At 32.4% G+C, this 18,840-nt stretch overlaps 1 protein-coding gene across 1 annotated transcript in view; it reads left to right on the forward strand.

Moving 5' to 3' along the window:
- LOC123685997 overlaps positions 1–18,840 on the forward strand; it is a 47,406-nt gene that overhangs the window by 10,219 nt on the left and 18,347 nt on the right. Inside the window, exons 5-7 of the mRNA XM_045625901.1 lie at positions 7,226–7,330; positions 13,594–13,728; positions 18,084–18,214. The gene's annotated coding sequence lies outside the window, so the exon portion shown is untranslated. The remainder of the gene's footprint in view (positions 1–7,225; positions 7,331–13,593; positions 13,729–18,083; positions 18,215–18,840) is intronic.

Raw genomic sequence — 18,840 nt, forward strand, 5'->3', positions numbered from 1 at the left:
CACGGAATACTTGGGAACATATTCTCTACATCAAGATTTAAGAGATATGAATTAGTCGGTAGTGTGTAATCTTTTAATTTTCTTGTGAGTTCTATGGAGTTTTTAATTATTTAATTTGGGTTGAAGTTCGTTAGAGTTTTGAGAATGGTATTGAGTTTTTTTTTCTAATTTGTTGGTAAGGCTATTAACATATGAGACCACTGGATGAATTGGAATATTTTCTTTTTGGGTTTTCATCAGGCCATAAAGTTTTGATGGTTCTGAATTCAAGTTTACAAAATAGTTTTCTGATTTAGTTAGAATGGGGTTTGATATGTATGCTAGAGTTGTTTTTAATAATTTCTGAATTTCAGCTGATGGCTCAATGGTAATTTCTATTAACACAAAAAAAAATAACTGAAATCTCCATTGATCCAACAGCTAAAATTCAGAAATTATTCAAAACAACTTCAGCTGACAAATCATCCCCAACTTTAACTAAATCAAAAAACTAATTTGGAAACATGATTTCAGAACCACCAAAACTTTATGGCCTGATGTAAACCCACAAAGAAAATATTCCAATTCGTCCAGAACTGTAAAAAAACTCAAAATCATATTCAAAACAAAATTCAACCCAAAAAAAACAATTGAGACCTCCGTAGAACTCACTAGGAAATTAAAAGAATTAACACGTCCAAATAATTCATATCTTTTGAGTCTGGGTGAAGAAAATGTTCCCAATTATTCCGAGAAATGATACCTTCAATTTTGTTTCTGAGACTCTGGAGCAATCGCATGTTAATCCTGTAATGAACTGTGAGTTGCCTAATACTTCTAGGAACTATGTCTGTATGAAGAACTAATTGGTTTAGCTATGGGCTCACCCAATAAGTCCACTTATCGCTGATATCTGCATGTCGTATATAGCAAATAAAATATTAAAAATTTCCGTTTAAATTGGATTTTTGGTATGGATATGTAAATGATGTACTTGCTTGCTTTTCTGGAACATCCAGACAACTGAATCATTATCTAAATTATATAAATAACATACACCTAAAAATTGAATTTGAATCAGAGAAAGAAACGAATGACCACATAACATTCTTAGACCTTTAAATATCACATCTGAACCAAAAACTTGCATTCAACGTGTTTAGAGAACCCACATCTACTTATACATGCATTCTACTAGATTCAAACCATCCATATTCTCAAAAAACGTCGGCATTCCGATCAATGATTCATGGAGCTTTTACCTTACCATTAACAATGGGTTCAAACATACAATTATAGAAAATATAGTTAAACAAAAAATATCAAGAATAGCCATGATTTAAATATGCTCTATCATAAATAATTCATTTCTCCCTAGTACGTCGGGTATACAGGGTGGCCACTTTTTCAATGGGATTGTATTGGTAACTTTTAAACCATAAGAGTTAGAAGGTCGGTCAAATGGACAAAAAGTTGCATTCATAGGAGCATTGTCAAGCAGTTCAAACAAATCGAGATTATCAGGGCCGGTTATTGAGATATCATAGGAAAAGTAAATTCTGTCCTTTTGATTTTTCTTTTTTTTCCACTTTATTTCAAATATTATCAAAAAATGTTTCAGGAGTTTTTCATTCGACAGTAAATTATCCTCAATTTGACGTAAACAGATTCCGTATCCAACGTTTAGTACTCCCTGGGCCACCCTCAACCTCATTATTTCCAATACGGACCTGCATATTTTATTACACTTTTCGAAATAACTTTTAACGCTGAATTCACCGATATATCATACGATGTCATTCAAAGTTGATTTTCAGGTGATTTTGACCCTTATCCATGGGCGCCCGCAGGGGGGGGCCAGGGGGGGCCATGGCCCCCCCTGAGATTTTGAATGCCTCATTTTTCAGCACAACACCCTCAATATTACTTTCTCAATCCAAAGGGCAAGGAAAAAAGGAAAGTAATAGATTCACAACTATTTTCCGGTTTTCAATGGAATTACATACTATCTATACATATAATCCATAATCGGCAGAGGTATTTTTTGAATTGAAAACTTTCTTAGGCGCGTTGAGCACTTCTTGGGTGGAGAAAATTCATGGAACCGAAAACACTCCATGCGTGTCAATTTGTTTATAAATTCATCTTATACACTGCGTCCGTAACCGTTAAGTATGGAACAAAATTCATTTTTAGCTAAACAGACCATTTTAAGAAATAATCCTGAAACACGTCGATTTTTTATTTTAATTTACCGTATTTTAAAATAATAATCTAATATAAAGGGTGAATTACCTTCGAGTAATGACGTCAGCGTCATTTTTTTTTAAAGGAACACCCCAATTTGTCTCAATTTTCCGATTACTCTGGCTGAGCAGATTCCAAAAATGTATCACATATTGATTCCAATTGGTACAGGGTGGACAAAAATACAATAGTTTTGTGTGTGCTCATAAAGTGACGCGTAACATTCTTTATTAGTTAAATTGACAATATTATCAAAAATACGGCAATTGGTTTGAATTTAACACCCTGTAGTTTGTTACATTTTTAGATTAATAAAAATGTATAAAAATAAGAAATAATTTCTTTCATATTCTGTCTGCTACACCACAAGTACCAAACATGTTTGGAAACAGCTCAGTTTTATTAGTCTAAAAATTCAACAAACTACAGGGTGTTACATTCAAACCAATTAGCGCTAGACAATAAGTATTGTTAATTTAACTAATAAAGAATATTATGCGTTATTTTACGAAACTATTGTATTTTTGTCCACCCTGTACCAATTCTAGTGATCTTTTGAAATTCAGAGTAGACGCTGGTGATGAATATAAATACAGAAATAGAAAGAAACGGAATACTGATGTCGCCTACGACAATCATGGACGCCTTATCGTTTTTCAATAATTTTCATTTTGCCCCCCCTGAGAAAAATTTCTGCGGGCGCCCATGCCCTTATCCAAATTTCTTTGTGTCGGATCTGTATTACCTTTAGGTACTTTTAGTTTAATTAACAACATGCAATACATTTCGATAAGAACATCGACTAACTCATCTTGAATTGAATGGAACATATTAGAATCAAGAAAAAAACAAGTAATAATTATTTACATATTTCAGTTCATACTAATTAAACGGAACTATCATTTAATCAAATGATTAATCGTAAGTAAATGAAAATTAATGAAGTAATTGTTCGAAATGCCCATTATTTTGTAAAATACACTTTGAGGTTATGGAACCCATACTTCTTATACATTTGCTTATTTCATCTCCTTGAATACCTCCCAATACATTCTCAATCTTCTCGCGAAGAATCTCGGGTTCGTAGTATCATAAATTTCATTTTTGAGATATCATTAATTTTCATTTAGGTAGTTACTTCCGAATAATCATTTGATTTTTCTTTGATTAAATAATAGTTCCGTTTAATTAGTATGAACTGAAATATGTAAATAATTTTTACTTGTTTCTTGCTTTGATTCTAAAATGTTTCATTCAATTCAAGATGAGTTGGTTGATTTTCTTATCGAAATGTATTGCATGTTGTTAATTAAACTAAAAGTACCTGAATGTAATACAGATCCGACCCAAAGAAATTTGGATAAGGGTCAAAATCACCTGAAAATCAACTTTGAATGACATCGTATGATATATCGGTGAATTCAGCGTTAAAAGTTATTTCGAAAAGTGTCATAAAATATGCAGGTCCGTATTGAAAATAATGAGGTTGAGGGTGGCCCAGGGAGTACGAAACGTTGTATACGAAATCTGTTTACGTCAAATTGAGGATAATTTACTGTCGAATAAAAAATTCCTGAAACATTTTTGATAATATTTGAAATAAAGTGGGAAAAAAAGAAAAATCAACATGACAGAATTTACTTTTTCTATGACATCTCAATAACCGGCCCTGATAATCTCGATTTGTTTGAACTGCTTGACAATGCTCCTATGAATGTAACTTTTTCTCCATTTGACCGACCTTCTAACTCTTATGGTTTAAAAGTTACCAATACAATCCCATTGAAAAAGTGGCCATCCTGTATAAGTAAAAAGTAGCTAAAAGTGTATCAAAATTAAAATTGAATATTGTTCAAACCAATAAATGAAATGCATCGTTGTGTTTAATGCAAAAGACTCAACACCAAATAGAAGGAGTTTATGAGTTGATATGTTCAACTTGCAATTTAATATACAGGGTGGCCATTTGAAAACGAAACAGACGAGATTACAGACGAAATAAAGTTTTTCGATAGAAATGCTCGGACAGGTCGATTTCTGTTTCGAGGGGGACAACTTGAGATGTAGGTTACGGACGCATAGCGCTTCAACCCTTGCTGCTACAACCCCCACCCCCAATTTTTGAATAGGGAAGATGGGGTGAGTGATACCTCAATTTAAAGGTATTTTTATACTGATTTCAGCACAGTAATTGTTTTTTCATTTTATGCATTAGTTCTCGAAATATTCATGCGTTAGTTAGTTAGGAAGGAAGCCACAGTCATGGTTGTTTTGAAGCTCAAAATGTCGATTTTTCACAAAACACTACAAGTGCCATGAAAACACCACTTCATTTTCAAATACTTAGTTAAGAATATTTCGAGAACTAATGCATAAAATGAAAAAACAATTACTGTGCTGAAATCAGTATAAAAATACCTTTCAAATGAGGTATCACTCACCCCATCTTCCCTATTCAAAATTTGGGGGTGAGGGTTGTAGTAGCAAGGGTTGAAGCGCTATGCGTCCGTACCCTACATCTTAAGCTGTCCCCCTCGAAACAGAAATCGACCTGTCCGAGCATTCCTATCGAAAAACTTTATTTCGTCTGTAATCTCGTCTGTTTCGTTTTCAAATGGCCACCCTGTATATAAGACAAACAGCACGTTCATTCGAAACAAGATTTAATGAACATCGAATAGATTTCACCAAAAATAAGCGGCTCTCCACCTTTGAAACACATTTTTTAGAAAATAATAATCCTTCTTTTACAATTGATGATGTGAAAATTATACATGTAGAATCAAGAGGCAGAAAACTGAATTAATAAGAATACATTGAAATTTATGAATTATTGAACAAAAATAGTTTCGAAATTATGAACGAACAAACAGAACTCTGGCATTCTAAAATATTCAATGTTTTCAAATAATTCCTAGAAGTTAGACAACGGTCAAAATTGTTTTCTATCTACCGAATGTTATAGCCTTTGCCCTGAGTTTTTCCAAGAACCACTTTTTTGATCCTGTTTTTACATAAATGCTCTGTAAAATTGGTAGAATCTCCACAAAATCTGAAGATGAACTAGAATAAGATCGAAACTGTGGTTACACAATCGCATCCTTGAATTGTTATTCCAATTTAATTGGTATTAAAACTAAGTAGTAATAAAAGCTTGTATTAAGGAATGTATTATGTTCTGAATAAACTCCAAAATCGCCATTTCTGTACCCTTGCTTCGAGTGAAACCATGTTGCCTTTCGGGTTTGATTATATGTGAAATGTAGAGCTTTATCACTGTGATTGGGATTTCATCGTATCCGCAGAACTTTTTGTTATTCATACTCTTGACTATATTTATAATCTCTGTCTCTAACATAACATTATGACTCGATTCTATGTGGAATATGCTGGTATTCAGCGTTTATTGTACTTCTTTCTGAAGTATCATACCCCTAAAATCAATAACCCATCGCATTCGCCATTTCGCACTGATTCGTTTATTTTTCGATTCATATAGAACAACAAATTTCTCATCTCAAAGAAAAGTTTAATTCGAAAATTCCAAAAAAAAAAAAATTTGAGCTTGTTTCAACGTCATCTTTTGTTTTTGGAATCTTCCAACACAGAGGCAATTTGCTTATGGAATTAAAGAATCATCTCGAAGAAAAGTTCAATTCGAAAATCACGAATGAAAAATCGAGCATGTTACGTCATCTTTTATATTTTGGAATGTTCCAAAGGAGGGGCAATTCGCTTATGGATTGATTATGGAATCAAAGAGCATGCGAAATGAGTTTGTACCGTTCACAATTGATGCATATCGCAAATACGCAGAAGTGCATCTGGGTTTCTTTGCTAGGCAACGCACCTATTATTGAACATCCTGCAACAAGGTGTGATCATTCATGAAGTGGTCGTGTATCGAGTCGGGTCGGATAGTAGTACAAGTTCTTAATTGAATTCGAATTGATTTAAAGTCAATGAAGCAGCAAATTTGTTTATTGTGCGATTGAGAAACGAGAAGATTTTCTTAATTCAAGGTGAGAAAATTATCATATGTTTGTTTTGAATTTCGATTTGCTCCCTCAGGATAAAATTTCCCGTTTTCGGTATAAGTACACATATTCAATGAATTGCTATAAACATTTTTATGAAATAGGCAATGAATCAACGTAAACATATTTTCGATATTTATTTGTTGTGCGATTCGTCATATTGTCGGTGAATTTTGTTTTCATAATAGTGCGTAGGAAGGAAATCATTGATTGGAAATTGATGAATAGCAATGCGCATGTGCAGTTGTTATCGTTGGTTCTTCGCAGAATCAATCAATTCAAGTATTCTTCTTCGTTTTGAAGCAGTTCATCATCCAATATCGTGTGCAATACATGTGAAAAACACAAACGATCTGAATTATTATTGGGTGTTAGCCATTTAAGGCATTCAATGGGAAATTTGGTGAGCTTGTATTAGGAAAACCATTAATTAGAAGCCGAGGATATGAATCTACGTAATCATATTTTTGGTATTTATTTGTTTTCGATTCGTCATATTGTGAGTGAATTTTGTCTTCAAAATATGGCGTAGGAGGAAAATCATTGATTGGAAATCGTGAAATAGTTATCCTTTATTGGGAATCGATTAAATTCGATATATGAGTGAAAGTTATTATTTTTGAATTTGTAAATTGTTGAAAATTCATGCAAAAATGCCCCGTTAATATTGATTCATTGTTGCATTATTTAAGATTATCGAATATTTCAGAGATAAGGCAAAATTCTAGAATCAATTTTTTTTTTATTATTGTTTTTTTTGGTGGTTTCGATCGAAACCGAAACGGATGGCGTCATCAATGACGCCAAAGAGACTGAAATTGATTTGTGGTGGCTACTTTAAATTTGATTTTTTTCAACAAGATTAGATTTTAAATTCCTCAGACAATCTATTTTGATGTAAATTATTAAGAATTATACAATATTTCGTTATTTCGGTGCTGATTGCAATATTTTGGTCTCAGGTATGGTTAATTGTATGGCTCCATTGATTTCGACTGGAACTGGAGAGGAATAAGAAGAGAAGGAAATCAAAATCCATTTGATGCCACCAGAAAACTCCTAAAAGGGTAAGAACGAATGCATTTTTCTTCATGTCTTTCATTTATATTTGAACACATCCAGACAATTCAAGTTTATTCAACTTGGGGCCTTCAAGAATTAAATGAAAATGAATGCTCGGTAGGATTTCGAATATACGCTGGTTGGAGACTTTAACGGTCGGTTAGGACAAAAGTTTACGTTTGAATTTTAAACTTAGTTGAATGAAATATTCAAAATATTTGAATGATGTGAAGAATTACAATCGTTTCCCGTATTTTTCAAGTCAGTTCACCTACTGCATTCAACATTTTTTTCATACTAAAAATCAAAGTTGAAATATAGACCTGGAATTTGAAATATTTCGTGTTCATAATGAAAATTCTTCTACATTTTTGATCACGGAATATCTCTTTACGCTTAGTGCCGTTAGTCAATAACAATTTTGTTATCATCAGAAATTGCGTTCTCACACAGATATTGAGATAAATACGGTTCAACAACAAAATATGTTCAGACCAAAGTTTGTTTCTGCTAGGGCCAATTTCATAAACGAAAGAAAAGTCTCGTTTCCCGTGAGAAGTCTCCTCCACAAATGTAAATTTTTTTATAAACCAATTTAGACGTAAAAAAAGGTTAGAATAGAGAAGAATATGATTTCATTTTCCAAATACATACTCGATAGTTACAAAATAGCAAAATACAAAGAAGGGGAAACAAGTCAAAGTAACAAAAACCACAACATTCACACTATGAGACAATCTCTTATAATAATAGAATTTTCAGTACAATAATGCGTCACAGTAACTTCTAAATTCAGATATTGTATAGGGCTCACACTAAGCTACAAATGAAAAAATTTATTTTTTGAAAATTCTGAAATCATTTATATTCTTTATCATTCTCCGTAAGCAGTTCACTTGTTTTATGCTCAAATACAAGGTGCTTTCTCCAGTGACTGAGTATTGTGAAGGGGAAAAAAATAATTCTTGTGGCGTTTCTATTCTCAAGGTGTTGAAACTTTTGTTTTTCCTATGAAAGAAACAATAACAATCTATATTTGTACAAACCTATCATTGTTAGAATGTTTTTCCTTATGAATATACTCATACAAGACTCTCAATTTTATATTGAACATAATTCTAACAGCAAGCTTCGGAGAAACAAATATTTGTCTTACTGACGTACTTCCACCCCAAAACATAATTTTATAAGACATTACCGATTGAAAATTGGCTAAATACACAAGCATCAAAGTCTTATCATCAAATTGGTTTTTTAAAGCTCTTTATTGAAGGAAATTAATTTAATTCAATTAAATGACAGAATTTAATTTTCCCAACAGCAATTCACAATGTGTTGACCAATTCAAGTGACTATCAATATTCAATCCTAATAGTTTTGTCTGTGAATTTGTTTGGTAAAAAAATGATGTCATCCTACGAGTGGCGTTGCTATTCTCAAGGTGTTGAAAATATATATACAATCTATATATGTACAAACCTATCATTGTGAGGATGTTTTTCCTCCTGAATATACTCCTACAAGACTCTCAATTTTATATTGAACATAGTTCTAACAGCAAGCTTCTGAGTAACAAATATTTGTCCTACCGACGTACTTCCACCCCAAAAAATAATTCCAAAAGACATTACCGATTGAAAATTAGCTAAATAAATAAGCATCAAGGTCTTATAATCAAATTGATTTTCTGAAGCTCTTTATTGAAGGAAATTAATTTAATTTAATTAAATGACAGAATATAATTTTCCTGACAGCAATTCACTATGTGTTGACCAATTCAAGTGACTATGAATATTCAATCTTAAAAGTTTTGTTTGTAAATTTGTTTCGATATTACCAGAGCTGAATATAATACTGTCTGGTTGTGAAAATTGAAATATTTGTTTGTTACCATTCAGAACTAGGTTTTTTCAAGCTCACCACTTCTCAACCATGAACATAGATCGCACTAAATTGATCACGACAACATTCATAGACCTCCGCATTCGTCAGTTTGCATTGATACATTTTTTTTGCTTCATATAGAACAACAAATTTCTCATCTCGAAAATCCCGAATGAAAAATATTCAGGCTAGTTTCAATGTCAACTTTTACATTTCGGAATCTTCTAAAGGATGGACAATTCGCTTATGGATTGATTATGGAATCAAAGAGCATGCGAAATGAGGTTGTACGGTTCACAACTGATGCATATTGCAAATACGCAGAAGTGCATCCTGGTTTTTGCTAGGCAACGCACCTGGATATCAATATCCTGCAACAAGGTGTGATCATTCATGAAGTGGTCGTGTATCGAGTAGGGTCGTATAGTAGTACAAGTTTTTGATTGAATTTGAATTGATTTAAATTCAATGAAGCAGCAAATTTGTTTATTGTGCGATTGAAAACGAGAAGATTTTATTGATTCAAGGTGAGAAAATTACTATATTATTGTTTTGAATTTCGATTTATTCTCTCAAGATTCTCTTGACTGTATTTATTATTTCTGTCTCTAACATAACGAACGGATTCGATTATTATATGTAAAATATGCTGGTAATTATCCCTCATTGTACTTCTTTCTGGAGTATTATCCCCTTGAAATCCATAACTCCGCATTCACCATTTTGAATTTTAACATTTTTTTTTTGCTTCATATAGAAAAACAAATTTCTCATCTCGAAGAAATGTTTGATTCGAAAATCCCGAATGAAAAATATTCGAGCTTGTTTCAACGTCATCTATTACATTTCGGAATCTTCTAAAGGAGGGGCAATTCACTTATTGAATCAAAGAGCATGCGAATTGAGCTTGACCGGTTCACAACTGATGCATACTGCAAATACGCAGAAGTGCATCCTGGTTTTTGCTAGGCAACGCACCTGGATATCAATATCCTGCAACAAGGTGTGATCATTCATGAAGTGGTCGTGTATCGAGTAGGGTCGTATAGTAGTACAAGTTTTTGATTGAATTTGAATTGATTTAAATTCAATGAAGCAGCAAATTTGTTTATTGTGCGATTGAAAACGAGAAGATTTTATTGATTCAAGGTGAGAAAATTACTATATTATTGTTTTGAATTTCGATTTATTCTCTCAAGATTCTCTTGACTGTATTTATTATTTCTGTCTCTAACATAACGAACGGATTCGATTATTATATGTAAAATATGCTGGTAATTATCCCTCATTGTACTTCTTTCTGGAGTATTATCCCCTTGAAATCCATAACTCCGCATTCACCATTTTGAATTTTAACATTTTTTTTTTGCTTCATATAGAAAAACAAATTTCTCATCTCGAAGAAATGTTTGATTCGAAAATCCCGAATGAAAAATATTCGAGCTTGTTTCAACGTATTCTATTACATTTCGGAATCTTCTAAAGGAGGGGCAATTCACTTATTGAATCAAAGAGCATGCGAATTGAGCTTGACCGGTTCACAACTGATGCATACTGCAAATACGCAGAAGTGCATCCTGGTTTTTGCTAGGCAACGCACCTGGATATCAATATCCTGCAACAAGGTGTGATCATTCATGAAGTGGTCGTGTATCGAGTAGGGTCGTATAGTAGTACAAGTTTTTGATTGAATTTGAATTGATTTAAATTCAATGAAGCAGCAAATTTGTTTATTGTGCGATTGAAAACGAGAAGATTTTATTGATTCAAGGTGAGAAAATTACTATATTATTGTTTTGAATTTCGATTTATTCTCTCAAGATTCTCTTGACTGTATTTATTATTTCTGTCTCTAACATAACGAACGGATTCGATTATTATATGTAAAATATGCTGGTAATTATCCCTCATTGTACTTCTTTCTGGAGTATTATCCCCTTGAAATCCATAACTCCGCATTCACCATTTTGAATTTTAACATTTTTTTTTTGCTTCATATAGAAAAACAAATTTCTCATCTCGAAGAAATGTTTGATTCGAAAATCCCGAATGAAAAATATTCGAGCTTGTACAACGTCATCTATTACATTTCGGAATCTTCTAAAGGAGGGGCAATTCACTTATTGAATCAAAGAGCATGCGAATTGAGCTTGACCGGTTCACAACTGATGCATACTGCAAATACGCAGAAGTGCATCCTGGTTTTTGCTAGGCAACGCACCTGGATATCAATATCCTGCAACAAGGTGTGATCATTCATGAAGTGGTCGTGTATCGAGTAGGGTCGTATAGTAGTACAAGTTTTTGATTGAATTTGAATTGATTTAAATTCAATGAAGCAGCAAATTTGTTTATTGTGCGATTGAAAACGAGAAGATTTTATTGATTCAAGGTGAGAAAATTACTATATTATTGTTTTGAATTTCGATTTATTCTCTCAAGATTCTCTTGACTGTATTTATTATTTCTGTCTCTAACATAACGAACGGATTCGATTATTATATGTAAAATATGCTGGTAATTATCCCTCATTGTACTTCTTTCTGGAGTATTATCCCCTTGAAATCCATAACTCCGCATTCACCATTTTGAATTTTAACATTTTTTTTTGCTTCATATAGAAAAACAAATTTCTCATCTCGAAGAAATGTTTGATTCGAAAATCCCGAATGAAAAATATTCGAGCTTGTTTCAACGTATTCTATTACATTTCGGAATCTTCTAAAGGAGGGGCAATTCACTTATTGAATCAAAGAGCATGCGAATTGAGCTTGACCGGTTCACAACTGATGCATACTGCAAATACGCAGAAGTGCATCCTGGTTTTTGCTAGGCAACGCACCTGGATATCAATATCCTGCAACAAGGTGTGATCATTCATGAAGTGGTCGTGTATCGAGTAGGGTCGTATAGTAGTACAAGTTTTTGATTGAATTTGAATTGATTTAAATTCAATGAAGCAGCAAATTTGTTTATTGTGCGATTGAAAACGAGAAGATTTTATTGATTCAAGGTGAGAAAATTACCATATTATTGTTTTGAATTTCGATTTATTCTCTCAAGATTCTCTTGACTGTATTTATTATTTCTGTCTCTAACATAACGAACGGATTCGATTATTATATGTAAAATATGCTGGTAATTATCCCTCATTGTACTTCTTTCTGGAGTATTATCCCCTTGAAATCCATAACTCCGCATTCACCATTTTGAATTTTAACATTTTTTTTTTGCTTCATATAGAAAAACAAATTTCTCATCTCGAAGAAATGTTTGATTCGAAAATCCCGAATGAAAAATATTCGAGCTTGTTTCAACGTCATCTATTACATTTCGGAATCTTCTAAAGGAGGGGCAATTCACTTATTGAATCAGAGAGCATGCGAATTGAGCTTGACCGGTTCACAACTGATGCATACTGCAAATACGCAGAAGTGCATCCTGGTTTTTGCTAGGCAACGCACCTGGATATCAATATCCTGCAACAAGGTGTGATCATTCATGAAGTGGTCGTGTATCGAGTAGGGTCGTATAGTAGTACAAGTTTTTGATTGAATTTGAATTGATTTAAATTCAATGAAGCAGCAAATTTGTTTATTGTGCGATTGAAAAACTAGAACATTTTATTAATTCAAGGTGAGGAAATTGTCTCATTATTGTTTCAAATTTCGATTTGTTGCCTCAGGATGGAATTTTATGTTTTCGGTATTATAACAAATATTCAATGAGTTGCTATAAAAAAAAATGTTTATGAAACAGGCAATGAATCTACTCAACCATATTTTCGGTATTTATTTGTTGCGCGATTCGTCATATTGTGAGTGAATTTTGTCTTAATAATAAGGCGTAGGAGGGAAATTATTGATTGGAAATCGTGGACTAGATATGCGCATGTGCAGATGTTTTCCTTGATAGGGAATCGATTAAATTTTCTGAAGTATTTGAATGTCTGAAACAGTAATTGAATGTTATAATTTTTGAAATTCCATGAAAAAGTGTCAGGTTAAAATTGGTTTATTCTTCCATTATTTTCGATTATCGTATATTTCAGTAATAGGGAATATTCTAGTATAATTTTTTTTGATATTATTAATTCTTCTGTTGATTTTGGTACCAGGGGTGGTTAATTGTATGGCTATGTTTGATTCCGACTGGAACTTGGGATAAATAAGATGAAGAAATATACATTTTTCTACTTGAAATCGAAAGAGAAGGAAATCAAAATCCATTTGATGCTATCAGAAAAATCCTTTACTTACTTTACTTTGAATCTAACTACTAGATTGGATTCGACATTCATCAGACAATCTATTTTGATGTAAATTATTACGAATGATGCAATTATTTCGTTATTTTGGTGCTGATTGCAATATTTTGGTCTTAGGTATGGTTAATTGTATGCCTTCATTGATTTCGACTGGAACTGGAGACGAATAAGATGGAGAGACATATTTCCACTTGAAATCGGAAGAGAAAGAAATCAAAATCCATTTGATGCTACCCGAAAACTTCCAAAAGGGTAAGAACAAATGCATTTCTTTCCATATTTTTCATTTATATTAGAACAAATCCAGACAATTCAAGTTAATTCAACTTATGGCCTTCAAGCATTGAATAAAAATGAATGCTTGGTAGGATATCGAATATACGCTGTCTGGAGACTTTAACGCTCGGTTAGGACAAAAGATTACGTTTGAATTCTAAACTTCGTTGAACAAACTATACGAAATATTTTAATGATGTTAACAATTAAATTCTTTCCCGTGTTCTTCGAGCCAGTTCACTTCATTCAAAAATTTTTTCATACTGAAAATCAAAGTTCAAAGCTACACCTGGAATTTGAGTTATTTCGTGTTCATAATGGAAATTCCTCTACTACTTTAATCACGGAATATTTATTTACGCTTAGTGTCGTTTCAATTACAATTTTGTTATCATCAGAAATTGAGATTTCACACAGATATTGATATTAATACGGTTTACCAACAGAAAACCTTCAGACCAAAGTTTGTTTCTGCTAGGGCCAATTTCAAAAATGAAAGGAAAGTTTCGATTCCCTTGAGTTTGGGTTCATAAACGAATTTCGAGGTTAGAAAAAGGTTAGAATAGAATATGATTTTATTTTCCAAATATATATATACCTACTCGATAGTTACAAAATAGCAAAATACAAAGAAGAGGAAACAAGTCAAAGTAACAAAAACCACAACGTTAACACTATGAGAAAATCTCTTATAATAAAACAAACTTCTGTACAACAATGTGTCACAGAAACTTCAAATCCAGATTTCACACTAAGATTTGAATGAAAAAATTGATTTTTCGAAAATTCTGAAATCATTTATATTCCTTATCATTCTCCGTAAGCAGTTCAATAGTTTTATGCCCATATAGATACTAGGTGCTTTCTTGAGTGACTGAGTATTGTGAATGGGAAAAAAATAATATTTCGAGTGGTGTTGCTATTCTCAAGGTGTTTAAAATATTGTTGTTTTTGATGAAAAAACAATAACAATCTACATTTGTACAAACCTATCATTGTTAGAATGTTTTTCCTCATGAATATACTCATACAAGACTCTTAATTTTATATTGAACAAAGTTCTGACAGCCAGCTTCTGAGTAACAAATATTTGACTTTCTGACGTACTTCCACCCCAAAAAATAATGTCATAAGACATTACCGTTTGTAAATTAGCTAAATAAACAAGTATCAAGGTTTAATCATCAAATTGGTTTCTCTTTCTTGAAGGAAATTATTTTGGAATCTTCCATAGGAGGGGCAATTTGCTTATGGAAGCAAAGAGCATGTGCAATAAGCTTGAACGGTTCACAACTGATGCATATTGCAAATACGCAGAAGTGCATCTGGGTTTCTTTGCTAGGCAACGCACCTCGATATCAATATCCTACAACAAGGTGTGATCATTCATAAAGTGGTGGTCTATCGAGTACGGTCGGATAGTAGTGCAAGTTTTTAATTGAATTCTAATTGTTTCAAATTCAATGAAGTAGCAAATTTGTTTGTTGTGCGATTCAAGAACGAAAAGATTTTTTTAATTCAGGGTGAGAAAATTATTATATTATTGTTTTAAATTTCGATTTGTTCCTCAGTATTCCCTTGACTGTATCTAAAATCTCTGTCTCTAACATAACATAAGGACCCGATTACATGTGAAGTATGCTGGTAATTAGCTTTTTTTGTACTTCTTTCTGATTTATTATCACCCTTGAATCAATAACCCTCGCATTCGCCATTTTGCATTGATTCATGTATTTTTTTGCTTCATATAAAACAACAAATTTTTCATCTCGAAGAAAAGTTCAATTCGAAAATACCGAATGTGAAATATTTGAGCTTGTTTCAACGTCATCTTTTATATTTTGGAATCTTCCATAGGAGTGGCAATTCGCTTATGGAAGCAAAGAGCATGTGCAATGAGCTTGAACGGTTCACAACTGATGCATATTGCAAATACGCAGAAGTGCATCTGGGTTTCTTTGCTAGGCAACGCACCTCGATATCAATATCCTACAACAAGGTGTGATCATTCATAAAGTGGTGGTCTATCGAGTACGGTCGGATAGTAGTGCAAGTTTTTAATTGAATTCTAATTGTTTCCAATTCAATGAAGTAGCAAATTTGTTTGTTGTGCGATTCAAGAACGAAAAGATTTTTTTAATTCAGGGTGAGAAAATTATTATATTATTGTTTTAAATTTCGATTTGTTCCTCAGTATTCCCTTGACTGTATCTAAAATCTCTGTCTCTAACATAACATAAGGACCCGATTACATGTGAAGTATGCTGGTAATTAGCTTTTTTTGTACTTCTTTCTGATTTATTATCACCCTTAAATCAATAACCCTCGCATTCGCCATTTTGCATTGATTCATGTATTTTTTTGCTTCATATAAAACAACAAATTTTTCATCTCGAAGAAAAGTTCAATTCGAAAATACCGAATGTGAAATATTTGAGCTTGTTTCAACGTCATCTTTTATATTTTGGAATCTTCCATAGGAGTGGCAATTCGCTTATGGAAGCAAAGAGCATGTGCAATGAGCTTGAACGGTTCACAACTGATGCATATTGCAAATACGCAGAAGTGCATCTGGGTTTCTTTGCTAGGCAACGCACCTCGATATCAATATCCTACAACAAGGTGTGATCATTCATAAAGTGGTGGTCTATCGAGTACGGTCGGATAGTAGTGCAAGTTTTTAATTGAATTCTAATTGTTTCAAATTCAATGAAGTAGCAAATTTGTTAATTGTGCGATTCAAAACGAGAGGATTTTCTCAATTCAAGGTGAGAAAATTATCATATTAATGTTGTAAATTTCGATTTGTTGCCTTAGGATGAAATTTTTTGTTTTCGGTATTATAACGAATATTCAATGACAATTACGTATCTCTTGGTAGAATCCCATCATATAAGTTACAAGAAAAGAATTATCGACTTTATCACACGATCAAAGCAATAATGTATCAAGTATAAAGTCACTCAAAGATCTTATTAAGTTCTTTATTAAAATTGGCTTAGCTTTCGGTCATTAACATGACCATCTTCAGGGCACTGGAAACAATTTTTTACATTACGAAATACTATAAAAAACCAAAAAAACTCATTAGTTATCTAAATCTGAACTTACATGTTATGGTTCTGCCAAATTTTTCATTGTAAGGTTTAGATTAGTTGTAAGTTCAGATTTAGAAAACTAATGAGTTTTTTTGGTATTTTATAGTCTTTCGTAATGTAAAAAATTGTTTCCAGTGCCCTGAAGATGGCCATGTAAATGACCGAAAGCTAGGCCAAGTTTAATAAAGAACTTAATAAGATATTTGAGTGACTTAATGACCTAACACATTATTCCTTTGATCTTGTGACAAAGTCGATAATTCTTTTCTTGCAAAATATTCAATGAGTTGCTATAAAAATAAATGTTTATGAATCTACGTAACTATATTTTCGGTATTTATTTGTTGCGCAATTCGTCATATTGTGAGTGAAAAATATGGCGTAGGAGGGAAATTATTGATTGGAAATTGTGGACTAGTTATGCGCATGTGCAGATGTTTTCATTTATAGGGAATCGATTAAATTTTCTGAGGTAATTGAATGATATAATGTTTGATGAAAAACTGTCAGATTAAAATTAATTCATTCTTCCATTATTTTCGATTATCGTATATTTCAGTAATAAGGAAAGATTCTAGTAAAATTTTTTTATTATTATTAATTCTTCTGGTGATTTTGGTACCAGGTATGGTCAATTGAAGCCATACAATTGACCATACCTGGTACCAAAATTACCAGAAGAATTAATAATGATAAAAAAATTATACTAGGAATAAGATGGAGACATATACATTTTTATACTTGAAATCGGCAAAGAAGGAAATCAAAATTCATTTGATGCTACCAGGAAAATCCTTTACTTACTTTACTTTCAATTTAACTTCTAAATTGGATTCGAAATGGCTCAGACAGTCTATTTTGATGTAAATCATTACGAATGATGCAATTATTTCGTTATTTTTGTGCTGATTGCAATATTTTGGTCTCAGGTATGGTTAATTGAAGCCATACAATTGACCATACCTGGTACCAAAATCACCAGAAGAATTAATAATGATAAAAAAATTATACTAGGAATAAGATGGAGAAATATAAATTTTTCTACTTGAAATCGGCAAAGAAGGAAATCAAAATTCATTTGATGCTACCAGGAAAATCCTTTACTTACTTTACTTTCAATTTAACTTCTAAATTGGATTCGAAATGGCTCAGACAGTCTATTTTGATGTAAATTATTACGAATGATGCAATTATTTCGTTATTTTTGTGCTGATTGCAATATTTTGGTCTCAGGTATGGTTAATTGTATGGCTTCATTGATTTCGACTGGAACTGGAGATGAATAAGATGGAGAAATAGACATCTTTCTACTTGAAATCGAAAGAGAAAGAAATCAAAATCCATTTGAAAAAGCTCCCAAAAGGGTAAGAACAAATGCATTTTTCTAAATTTTTTCATTTATACTAGAACACATCCAGACAATTCGATTTATTCAACTTGGGGCCTTCAAGCATTGAATAAAAATGAATGCTTGGTAGGATATCGAATATACGCTGTTTGGAGACTTCAACGCTCGGTTAGGACAAAATTTTACGTTTAAATTCTAAACTTCGTTGAACAAACTATACAAAATATTTCAATAATGTTAACAATTACATTCTTCCGCGTGTTCTTCGAGCCAGTTCACTTCATTTAGAATTTTTTTCATACTGAAAATCAAAGTTCGAAGCTACACCTGGAATTTGAGTTATTTCGTGTTCATACTCGAAATTCTTCTACTACTTTAATCACGGAATATTCATTTACGCTCAGTGCCGTTTCAATAACAATTTTGTTATAATCAGAAATTGAGATTTCACACAGATATTGAGATTAATACGGTTTAACAACAGGAAATGTTCAGACCAAAGTTTGTTTCTGCTAGGGCCAATTTCATAAACGAAAGGAAAGTCTCGTTTCCCTTGAGAATTTAATAAAAATGAATGCTCGTTAGGATATCAAATTACGCTGGTTGGAGACTTTAACGGTGGGTTAGAACAAAAGTTTACGT

Source organism: Harmonia axyridis, chromosome X (assembly GCF_914767665.1).
Source record: "Harmonia axyridis chromosome X, icHarAxyr1.1, whole genome shotgun sequence".
Taxonomy (NCBI): domain Eukaryota; kingdom Metazoa; phylum Arthropoda; class Insecta; order Coleoptera; family Coccinellidae; genus Harmonia; species Harmonia axyridis.